Here is a 10271-nt window from a genome sequence, read left to right as displayed (position 1 = left end):
ATGTGCAAAATACAATTTTTCTTATACATTTCTAACCAAAAAGTATTGCAGGTGGTGGATAAAAGGTAAGATATATTTATTTAAATACTTTGTCTAATGTCTCATAAAACCTTAATATCTGCAAAATTTATTTCAATTGGAATAGTAATTACCAAAATAGTACTAAGTGGAAACTATCCAAATAGCCATAAATACGTGACAGTGATAGACATAAAGGTTTTGATTTGTGGGAAGAAGTATTGAAGATTCAGTTTTGTTTGAAGTTCCTCCATGAAATTTTGAAAATCAGAAGCAAATTTGTAAAAAAAAAGAAAAGAGGTATCTTAAGAAATTTGAAGTTTTAAGTTTGAATTTTGGTATAAAAAAGTGGGACAACTTAAGGCACTTCAGTCCCATCTCTGAGTAGGACTCATGCAGATCAAAACATGAAAAGAGGAGAAACCAGGAAAGCATTTACATCAGAGCTGATGGCGCAGTCCTGTGGCAGCACCCGCTGCTGCCAGGCTGCCAACACCCCTTTGTTCTGGCAGTGCCTCAGACCATGGCTTCAGCCTGTACTGTTCTCTGTGGCTACCTCAGCTTTTGTCTACTTTTCTGAAGGACATGGAAGAATGGGCTGGATTTCTTCATTTCCTTTACACTAATCTTTATTCTTTTAACTAAGTCTGGTGATAGAGAAGTCACAATGGTCTTTGTCCACTTTCTGCTCTAAAAAAAGGTAATAGAACCACCTTTTGATGCTCAGAAGCCTTCAGTAACTCAGAAAATATAAATAAAATCTAATGTAAGAAAAGATAAAACTGTTAATCTTGTTTTTCTTGGCTTCTTTTCAGATAATTTCCCTCTCCTATTTAATTTTTGAATTTTGACATTTCCATATCCCAAATTCAAGCCTTGGAAAGATGAGATGCCCTAAATAGTAATGAGTAGGTGCATCTTGTTCATTGAATGAATACAGACAAATTACAAATTTTTTTCCAATATGGTAAGCAAATGAGGGTTTATCATTGTCCAGGTTTTGAAATAATATTTTAAGCTGGAGAAAAAACTAGACAACCAGAATTCCAGGGCTGATAGACATTGTGACGCTCCTGCTCTGCACACCTACCTGCAAACACCTCCTCAGGGCCTCCTGCTGCCTGTTTCTGAAACCATTCTCAGGAAGGCTGAGTTATGCCCTAGGACTGCACTACCAACTATGCCCTGCTAAACAGACAATTTTGGATTAGCATAATGCCTTCAAATATTGGAGCGAGAGTAGCAGCTCCTTCTGAGGCACACCATGGTGTATACCACAGTGCTAATGCCGAGTTCAGTGGAGACAGAAGAGTTTCCATAGCTGAGAAGCTGCAGCTGTGGTGGCTTTTTAATGCTGAGGACCACACTTTAGGTTAATATTTTCCAAAATATTATCAGAGGTTTTAATGCTGTGGGGTAGGGCAACGTATACTGAGCAGATAATGCGCAATATGCATTGTGTTCCAGGCTTTCATTTGAATTAAAAATACAGAAGCTGTTAAGAGGTGTTCCTACTTCTAAACAGCCTCTATACTTCTAAAAGGATTGTTTCAAAGCTAGATGCCTGAATGAAAGTGAATATCAGTGAAGACTGGTTAGACCAAAGGAACATGTTTCTGCACTACTGGAGCTGCTGGTTTTGAGGGTACTGGGGCCATCAGAACGTGCCTTAGGGCTGCTCGCAGTGCAGCCCCAGACATGAGCACAGGATAACAGGCTTCAAACATGCTCCCAGAGTTGGAAAAAGCAGCAAAACTATCAGCAGAATAATTTGTGGAGGCACTTTCAGTCCAAGATTGCCATCTTGTGGACTGCAGCTGCAGAAGAAAATTTTTACAATTTATATTTGATATCTTGTGATCAGCAATGACAAATTTATTGCACTCTAAAAAAAATTTATTACTTTTCAATGAATCTTTAAGGTCAATTTAAGAATGTTCAGCTCTCCTGAAACAATCAAGAATTTCAGTTTACAAAAAATTAATAGTATCTGATAATAAATATTTTACAGCATCAACTTTTTACAATTACAGGGAACATTTTTGCGTGCAAGAATTATCAATCTATACAGGCTGGGGGATGAAGGGACTGAGAACAGCCCTGCTGAGAAGGACTTGGAGGAGAGGTGGATGAGAGGCTGGACATGACCCAGCAATGTGCATCTGCAGCACACAGCGCCAAACGCCCTTGGCTGCATCAAACCAATGTGGGCAGCAGGGAGAGGGAGGGGATTCTGCCCCTCTACACAGCTCAGACGAGATTCCTCTTGGAATGCAGTGTCCACTCCTGGGTCCCCAGCAGAGAAGGACGTGAACCTTCTGGAGAGAGTCCAGAGGGCCATGGAGATGGTCACGGAGCTGAAGCACCTCTGCTCTGAAGAAAGGCTGGAAGAGTTGGGGTTGTTCAGCATGGAGACCTCATTGCTAAACTTTTTTATAATCCCCTTCCACCACCTAAAGGGGGATTATAAAAAAGATGGGGACCAATTTGTATTAGGGCCTGCTGTGACAGAACAAGGAATAATGTTTCAAATTAAAGGGGGCTACATTTAGACAAGCTGTAGGGAGCAAAGTTTTTACAATGTGGATGGAGGAACAATGGAACAAGTTGCTCAGAGGGATCAAAGGTACCCCATCCTTAAAAACATTCGAGACCAGGTTAGATGGAGCTTTGAGCAATCTAGTTGAAGTTGTCCCTGATCATTGCAGGAGATTGGGACTAGATGACCTTTAGTGGTCCCTTCCAACCCATAATATTCTATTCTAAGACTATGATTAATGGTTTATAAATTTAGACATAAAAATTTAATTTAACCTTTCAGAAGGTGACTTGGTAAAGTAATATTCTCTCCCAAAAGACTTCAGCTAGAAAAGCAGCCTTAATACAGGAAAACTGCTCACCTATCAAGTTACACAGGCAACTGATTTCTTTAAAAAGGTTAGTGGGCATAAATTATTTTATTAACTCAATATTTGGATCTAAAATATTTTAACATATCTGCATCCTACTTAAATATATTTTAGAATGGTTATTTAAAAAAAATACCAAAACACATAAACAAACAGTCTGTTCTCAAGGAAAGGTGAGTATAATAAGGAAAGATTTTAAGCACCATTATCTGGACCAGACAGCATATATCCAATTATATATGATATATATATATGTGTTTGATTTACTTAGGTTTGCCATGCCATACTTTTGAAACTGCCTGCTTTGTAAGCACACTGCCCTGCTGGACTGGGATTGCTGGGCTTGGAAATCTCAGACATTCCCTACAGCAGGGCACATCTGGAGAACGCAGGTTCATTATGGGGAACGCTGAGCCCTGCTCCCTGCTCTGTCATCTGCTGCCAGTGAGACTATTTCATCCAGAGATAAAAGCTAAGAGCATTGTTTTATGTTTTCCAGGACTCTGCAGAATGTGCAGCTTCTCTGTACTGTTAATGCATAGCTTACAATGAGACCTCAAAATGCCATGTTCATCTGAGAAGCCAATGAGCCTGTGTTGAAAGGGACCCTTGGTCAATAATAACAATATATTGGGGATACATGATATAGAGGGTGTCAAATTGGGACACTATTGAAGATATACTACTTCTCTTTAAACATTTTGCATTTTATTTCAGATCTACAAATGAGAAAAAATAACAAGTCTGAGATCTAATCACATAGTAGCAATCCAATAACAATCAACTATCAGCCTGATTTGCATTTAATTTACAGCATCATTTTCATAAATGGAAGCTTTCTTTTAATATTTTATACTGTATTGCTGTCACTTAAACTGTGCATTAAATATATAATATCAGCTAGTTAACTGTAAGAGATTTCTAGTGCAATTTTCCATAATATTTTATATAATGATCACTCATTCTCAGTTAACTTTGTCTCAGCTCTATTTACTCTGCTCTTTATTTGGTGTGGTAATACACAGAGGAGATTCAAGTAAACACATACAACTTCAATCACAAAGTTGAAAAAATGCAAATGTATTCAACCATTTGTGTCCATAATAATCAGATGAATTTTAACAGTGAACATTTATTTTGACTTTCCAAGTTGAAATTATTCATACATTATTTTAAGAAGCTTTAAAATTCTCATTGTCTAAATTAAATGAAGACAAATGTTGCTCCACTTTTGAAAAAGAGTCATTAATACCTTAGATGGGCCATGTACAAAAGATTGTTGCATTTGAGAACATACAACATAATGCCTCAATGGACACCAGTGCCTGTCTGAAAAGCTCAGGTCTGTAATACAGCACACATGGCACACTCTGTGTGTGGGGGAATGTTTCAGTCCTTTAAAACAAGAAAGGCAAGAAAACAGGCTGGCTCCCTTCCCCCTAAGGTGTGAATTTGGCTGAAAAAAGACACTCCCATGTTAACACACTCACACCTTAGCAGAATGATGGTCACAGACTCCATTCTGCTGTTATTAAGTCTGTGAACACAGACGAGATTGACATAAGCAGAGATAAGACCAAACAAAAAAATCCATATCTTGGTGTGTGTTGTTGCAGTAAGCTTTGTACATTTTATTGCTTTATCTTCTTTTCAAATTCTGCAGCTTTTCATTATTATAAAATACTCATACAAAACACATGAGCAGGAGCAGATGTTGTGTCACAACAATAACAAATATACATATCCTCCTCATGTGGTGTATTTTGACATGTTTACATTATCACCTTTCTGTTAAATTGCAGTTTTGAAGAAAACATCAGATGTGGCATCAAACATCATAAAAAGGAAAATAAATTGTACCTGTAGAGAATAATTTCATATGGATGTCTAAGAGGCCATGTACTGTCAGTGTCCTGTATATATCAGCTGACTAAATCCAAAATTCTGGTGTCTACTGACACTAAAGACATAATCATTAAGTCTCCTCCAGTTCTAATTACTGTAGTATCTCAATGTTTCTTTCAACATGGAACAGTAAATGGGTCTATTTTTAAAGAGCTGCCTAATGCAATACTAATGGCATGGAGACCAGTATTTCCACTGCAAAGAACATAAATGAATAAAACCAGCGAGCTCCTGAGATAAGCTACTTGTAGCTTATACTTTATGATACCACCCAGAGAGACACAGGGACACAGAAAATTCCACACTTAATGAAAATTCCACTTCTGCCTGGTGCTGCAAAGAGAAATATGTAAGGAATCCTGCTGTGGACCTCTGCTAATAATTCCTCAATGAAATTTATAGGAATATGAGGGCAAAATCATTGTTTGCACAATCGAGTAGTAATCTGAAATGTCAAAAGTTGAAACTAATACTAGAAAACAGGTTATGTGGGGTTTACTCCTTTGGGAAACACCAAACATCATTAGAAATGTTTTAGATTTTTATCTTGGTCACCAACAGCATCTTTCAGCAAGGGCTAGACTTCTGCACATTGACTATGGCTAACACACTATTCATGCAAAGTTGTTATTACTACTACTACTACTACTACTACTACTATTATTATTACTATTATTATTATTATTATTATTATTATTATTATTATTATTTTAACACAGAATAGAGTCTGGAGCTTACTGGGAGTCCTTCACATCTGTCAAAACAATAGGGATTTCTTGGGAGTTTCTGTGTACACGTATCAGTCATCTCCTGGTCCAGATGTTTGCTGCAGCCATGTGCTGGAGTTCGCTTTAAAACCTCCATTGTTTAAAAAATGTCCCAGCTGTTTCTCAGAAATTTATTTTTCTGTAAAGACATATGGTCTGCTTCACTCAGTTTAACAGAGCCTCTGTATTTATAAGAACATTAAACCATCACTGTGCAGAAGCTGACAGAGCAAAATTTCTTTGCAAACCAGCTTTAAGTTTTAGTGGGTTTAGTTTAGAATAGGCTTTAAAAGATATTTCTATAGCAGAATCCGGGACTTAAGACCCAAAGGCTCAGGTTATCCACTCTTGCCTGTGAAAGAACACATTTTTAATCTCTCTGGATATTAAGCCTAGACATTTTTGTACCTACTTTCTCTACCTGTGCAAGCAGATAATCTTGGTGGAATTACAGTAATAATTTTAAGCAGTGCCACACCGTGAGCCATTGTCACCCACAGGTCTGTCACATTATGGGAATTGTCTGTAACCCAGTGATGAAAAGATGTTAATACTGCATCACTACATATATGCTTCATACTTTTAACAGACATTTTTATGAATCACTTGCTGGGTTTTTCTGGTGCAACAATATTCTAGACTCCTCTCAGTTGCTTGGCAGGTCATGGAGAAACAGAGTTAAAGCTGTGGGTGTTACTTTCCATGATCATTTCGGGGCCAATTATACAATCAACTTGACCAGAACACCAGGGCAAATGGTTTCTGCCATAGCAATGGTGCCAGCTGCATTCCAGACCAGCACAGGCAGCCTTGGCTGCTCCCACAGAGCCTGTTGCTGATGGAGGGAGCAGGGGAAGGATGAGAAGCTGCTGCAGTGACCATGACAGGCTGCAGGACACAGCACTGTGTGGCTACAGCCACAGAAACATGGGTGACACAGAGGGATCCCTGTCCCTGGCTCGGGGCTGATGCACAAGAGAGGTGTCCTCTGCATCCTCCTTGGGATGGGCAGATACCCAAATCATACACTGCTCTCAAACAGCCATGGCTTTGAAGGAGAGCAAATGTAGCCCAGTACCCCAGAGGTCTTTAAAAAATGAAAATAGAGAATAATGCAATATAATTAATCTCTGCTGTTTTATCCCTAAATAACTCAAGTTTTCTCCTCAGTACTTTTGTAATTGGTTTTTTTGGGTTTTTTTTGCATGAAAAGGAAATTAATTTCAAAGTCCCAAGTAAGCTATCTTTGAAAGGTAGATCATGGTTTTGCACCCGAAGAACCTGTAGTTCCATCTTAGAATCACGTAAATATTTTAAATGAACATTTTCAGGTTCTCTGAGAAGAGCTGACCATCTGTCAGGAATAAGGAGAAATCCCTCCAGATCTGGTTTGGACAGGAGGTTGTGTTAACCACCTGTCTGTACATATGTCTGTAGGGACATCTGGGACCAGCTCAGTGTGACCTCTGTGTTCATTTAGATTTATTTTAACAGGCAATACGTTATGCTGAAACAAAACTGTCCCTGTGGTATCACCCATCAAAGAGAGAATCTGCAGCATAAAGAGCAGGCCTTCAAGGGGGAAAACACACAATTCTCTTCAAAGTTGTCAATATTCTGGAGTTTTTACTCAAATCGTAGCCGGAATGTTCTCTGGGTAAAAGTTGTGTACAAGTAAAAAGGGCATGGTCATTGGAAGGATTAAAATAGGACTTGGATGTGAAGTTAAATTAAGACTGACATGGGAAAAACCCCACAAATTACTATATTCTGCTAATTTCTGGTAGAAAACAGAGGAATCTCCTGATGTTAAGATGTAATAAACTTTCAGATGTTAAGATGTAAGAAACACAGATTTTAAGATGTAAGAAAATTTCTATGAAGAGAGAGGTTTGATAAGGTTTTGGTGTCAGCTAAACTAGATTTGTAGTTTAGGCTCTCCTTTCTGTAAGCCTCCAAAATGTTCCCAGGTAAATTTTTTATCAGACTGCTAATAAGAATTACAGCATCAAGCCAGCATAAAAGATTTATATTTCAACCACACACAGCTTCCCTGTTCAGGGTACATTTATGAGCTGATACCAAACCCATAATAATGAAATTATTTCCTATTAAAATTATAATAAAGTGCTACACAATGTCATTTTAAGTATAAAGATGTTCTGAGAGTTTCCACTAGTCTATTAATTTCAGTATTATTTCTAATACTGATTATGTTACTTTAAATGTCAGTACCATTAAGTATTTCGCAATTAAAATACTAAGAAGTGTGATGAGACTTGTTATAAATACTTATATCAATGTTATAAATATGGATAGCACCAGGAACATAAAAATAGTGTTTAAATTAAGACATATTTGTGTTTAATAGATCATGTGAAATGCCTTTAGCATGAGTAACTGCAGTTTCCATGGAGTCATTTAGGTTTGATGTTTTCCTTTTTTTAACACAAACAAAATCTCCAGCCAAAATAAGAATATTACTTATCTGTGTCACTTGTCACTGATTATTGATAGTAATTACATCTTGTAAAACAGTTTGTCTTTTAATTTGAAAATTTCTAAAACCTTGGTCCTTTTTTAATGTGTGCCTTTGGAGTTTTCCACTTGGACACATTTTACTTTAGATATTGGTCTATCTTTAACTACCTGAGGAGTTATCCTCCTCCTGCCAAGAGGAGAAACGTAAAAATGGTTCACATAAGATGTAAAAGTTTTAACCACAAGGAATTTGAAGAAAAAGACAATTTAAATATTATTATACAAAAAGAGGGAAAAAACCACAAATGCACTGAAATAGTTTAATTAATTACTCTGCTAATATATATAATTATAACAATTCCACAAAATCTGTCAGCCACCTAAACCTGAGCTGTGAAAGTATCAGTATTAGGGAGCTTTTTTCCTAATGTCAAACCCAAATCATCTTGACATCAATTGAAGCCTGTTTTTCTTCTCATACACAAAAGTTGTCGCAGAAAAAAGTTGTTTATTTATTTGTTTTTGTTGTGTGGGTTTGTTGTTGCTGTTGTTATTTTTGTGGGGGGTTATTTGTTTTATTTGTTTGGGTTTTGTTTTCGTTTACTTTTTATATGTTGCAGGCTCACTTCTGGCTTCTCAGAGTTAAACACCACCAGAAGGCTGGACTATCAGATACTCCTCTTTCTGTTGAAAATGAAATCTTTCCTGTTGTCTGAGCATGGACATAGCTTCACACTGCATGAAACCTCCCAAAGCATGAAGACAGCAGGGCTGATCTGCTTTGTCTTTCCCTGTTGCTGCTGTTAGGAGAATTAAGAGCAAGAAAGGGATGGGAAAGAACTGACTAGAAGAGTAACTTCATGAGGAGAAAATGATCTTTGGATGTTTCTCACCCAGTTATTACAAATGCTCATCCTAAGCATATATGGTCTCTTTTTCTGCAAACCTTATTTATATTAGCCTGAACGCTGCAGTCAGACTTGTGTTATGACACTGCAAGGGAAGGACATGGCCATCATCCAGACCAGTAGTGTCAAAACGCTGCAATAATTGTCAGGTGTATGCGAAACTGGTAGCAGAGCTTAAAACAACTAAACTATTCCTTGCTGGCTTTTCTCTGTAGCCTTATGTCTTACAGTACCCCTCATTTATGTCAATATATGAGGAGGACGGGGAACAGAAACTGTGCTTCAGCCTCTTTAAGGGTCTTGGGACATGGCTAGAGGTTGTCTGAACCATTTGTTAGCTTTGATCCACTTCAGATGTCAGAGCCCTCAGCATGAATGAAAATTCCCTATGTGAACCCATTCACATCATATGGGTTTATCTATACATGTTGACGCATAGAAGCTGAATTATACAGGTGGCACTCATGAGAATAATTTCTTTAATTATCAGATACTGTTCTTTCTCAGTAAACTTTTAAAGTCTTTGCTTCAGACTCAACAACAGAGCTGCAAATAATTGCAGAAAGATGATATACATAGATTCATTTGGCATATACTCTCAAGGTACCTGAAATTGTTGCTTGTTCTGTTCCCTTTGAAGCAGGAGTCCTTTCTACTCTACCTAGTTCTGCAGCCTTGTGATTCCAACTGACTATTTAAATATGAAAGCAAATCTGTGCTATTTTGAAACTGATAAAACAGTCACCTCAGCCTTTGAGATCTGTTCTCACTTTAAAGTCTTCATTAACAGCAGAAGAGCAACTACCTTGAAATATCTGCTTTAGCATCAGATCCCTCCAAATTGTGCTGTGTTGGTCACATACGCTTCAGACAGATGGATTTACAGCTCATCAGTCCAGTAAATATTGATTTAATGGAAAGTCACTCAATATTCTCAGTAAATTTTAGAGAAAACCAGCAAATGCATTTTGATATATTAGACAGGTAGTGATGAATTAGCATGCAGAAACAGCAACCCTCAGAATCAGGAAAAGTAAAAAGTTAGTTCTAGCTGGTTGGCTTGTGGACAGTGGGAAATAATAGCACTCTTCAAATGGCCTAAAGAAAACAAATTTGGAAAACATAAATAAAAAGGTCACCAAATGAGATTCCCAAATTATGCTGATTCTGCTGCAGGAGTGATCCAGCAATACATTTCAGCTCTACATTTAAAATGTAGCAGCTTAAAGCATTAGATTCCAATCCTTCCATGGATAGACTTCTATGCTCGTATGCTCATTCAG

Source organism: Zonotrichia leucophrys, chromosome 1A, assembly GCF_028769735.1.
Source record: "Zonotrichia leucophrys gambelii isolate GWCS_2022_RI chromosome 1A, RI_Zleu_2.0, whole genome shotgun sequence".
In the NCBI taxonomy this organism is placed as follows: Eukaryota; Metazoa; Chordata; class Aves; order Passeriformes; family Passerellidae; genus Zonotrichia; species Zonotrichia leucophrys.
Note: the sequence above shows the minus strand (reverse complement) of the source record.